Raw genomic sequence first — 2777 nt, 5'->3', positions numbered from 1 at the left:
GTTCAAAGCCGAGTGTGCGCCAATAATTTTCAAAAGAGATCGATTAAAACAAATCGCAAAAAACGACAGCAGATGAGAGGGAATTTCAGTCTACACACATATGCAAAGAAGTGCAACATTTTGACGTTAAAGTTTTTATTTCGCCCGCAGGGGTTTTGCAGAAAAATGCGTTGTGCTTCTAGCCCCTGGCGTTTCAGACAATACAAACTGAAACCGAAAACCGTTGCCCACTAGGAGTGACCTTGGCGGTGGATCAGTGGTCATTGGAGTTTACATTATCTGCCATTTCGGTTAAGTTATACGTAAGGATTGGTAATGTGCGACCTTGCTGGGCTTCGGCTCGCGATCTTTCTTTGTTTCCAATCCGCATAAATTGTTGTGAACAGATGCCTTCGGAGGGTCACTATCCCCTGATGGCTCCCATGGCTCTCACTCACGAAAAGTTTAGGTGGAGTTGACGATGGGTTTTTCGTCATGGTTCTGCAACGCCCTGCTCACTAACAGGTTTTACCTGCCATTCGGATCGTCTTGGGTTTCCTTCACCTACTTTTTACTTTAGGCTTATCCATTCCTTCGCTCCCATACTGCGCACACCGTGGCCTATTTCTGAACTCAATCCACCCGGTGTCACTGTTTAACGGAAACACCTGACTGCCAAGACTCGAACTCTCCATTCCCTACTGACGTCCCCGCGCCAGGAATCCACTGTGGAATCGATCACGCACGAAACAGCATTTGGTCACAGCGACCACGTAGTCCTCTAAAGCTTCCATGTAACTTGAGGGTGCTTTGATGCACACCACCTGTCTTTAATCATTCCTGACAGGTACTGTATCGGAGGCAGTCTATCATAATTCCGCTGTCCCGCATCCGTAGCAGAACGAAGAAGCGAATGGCGGAACACCTGCCCTTAGATACCATATGGGCCTCTCATCTGGGCAAACCGAAGTGACTGCACCGCCATAAAGAACCACTACACACAAATTATCTGCGGAGAAGAGTGATGTTCAAACCTAAAGCATCCGTTGGGACATAGCACCAGTTCGGGCAGTGCAATTGGCGCATGCCTCTTCTCCACGCGCGGGACGCTCTAACGGACTATTTCAAGGAGGCGGCAAATGCGCCATTACACTTCTGTTCCGTCGATACGTCGCACAAAGACGCGGCGCAGTTCACTGCAAGGTTACCCTGTCGTCTAGGCTACGTAATGTCTGCATCAATGGCCAAGCGGATAACCATAGACTTTGAGCGAACGCCGCGGGTACCGACAACACACATTGCAAGACCCCATTTTTCTTGACCGGATACATAGTTACGCGGTTTTTTCGTTAAATTTACGGACTCTGTTGAGGTCCACGATAGAACACTTTGAAGCACTAGCAGGTTTGACGTTCCCGATTATCACAAGGAAGACTACTTGAAATTTTAATATACTATTTACACTAAAGTAATTGTAAAACGAACCCCCAACTATCCATGTTTGTGGCGTCAGCGAGTGCACAAGTCTGCCGTGACCGACGCAGTGCCCGGGTCCGCACACCGGAGAACGGTGAGCAGAACGTTGGCTCGGTGGTAAAAAAATTAATCGTTTAGCTGTAGCACACTTTCGGTGCCCTGCTGCCATGCCACCCGAAAGAACCATGAGGGCCGAAGACTAGACAGTGTAGTGTGAGTTGCGGTCGTCCCTTCCGATGCCACTCGTGATTCTGATCTGTGGTGCTACAACGTGGAAATCACGATAGAACAGTTCAAAACGACAACAGCGGACAGGGCTTAAACACGAATGGTAAGTAAGCTGAGACTCATTCTGGTATCCCAGTATCGGACGGGGAGGCTTGACGAACCAGCACGTGCAGTGAGAAGACACCGACCTGTATATGAGCACCGGTGGACAGAACGCAAAGTTAGTGTAATGTAATTTTCCAGTGACCACTTGAATTAAACCACATCGTGTAGTACCCACAGATTTAAAAGCCAAGGAACCGATTTCCGAAATACCTCTTCTAGGCCAGAAAAACTTCAGTAACCTGGAGCACTCTAAAAAGACTGGTTAGAAAATGATATTATAACCATGTATGCCTTTCGCTGACAGATATATAGACTCGGCATAGCACTCTGCATCATTGGTGTGTGGAACGGCCCGTCCTCAAATATTTATTGGGGCACGCTACATAAAACCGCGATGCCTATGAATGCCCTTCCGATAAGGCGTTGATGTCTATGGTTATCGAAGCGCGCTCCAGACAACCACAGATTGACCGATGTTACTCTAACCAAACCTACGCGTGACTCGAAGTTCAGCATCGGGAACCTCAGCAACCTTAACTCACCTATGGTTTCTACACGGCGGTAGCAGCGGGTTATCGTGTAAATTAATGAAAGCAAACGTTTCAACCTAACCAACTCCAGGCTAGTGACACACCCACCATTGTGCCTCAGCGATGGAAACTATCCTTTCGGATCATTTGCAAACAGACCTGGAGAAGCGCAGTATACTGCCATCGGTATAACATGCGTTCGAGTAAACGAAGTCTTTTTTGTGAGCCTCTCGCTCACGAGAGACAGATGAACGAAAGTCTTGGGCGCTGTAACTTAGATGGACACCCTGCACCCGGAATTCCTTGAGGCTCTTAACGGTGTACATCGTCAGCTATTGCAGGCGGGCACTTGCTGGTGGCAGCCCAACCTAAAGCTGCCACCTTGACGTGGTGGTCGGGCTTGAGTGCTGCAACGATCCCGCGGGCTACAGTGGCTGGAACCTCGTTCCACAAGGTGCA

Source organism: Opisthorchis viverrini (assembly GCF_000715545.1).
Source record: "Opisthorchis viverrini unplaced genomic scaffold opera_v5_142, whole genome shotgun sequence".
NCBI classification, from domain to species: domain Eukaryota; kingdom Metazoa; phylum Platyhelminthes; class Trematoda; order Opisthorchiida; family Opisthorchiidae; genus Opisthorchis; species Opisthorchis viverrini.
This window is presented reverse-complemented; position numbering follows the sequence as displayed.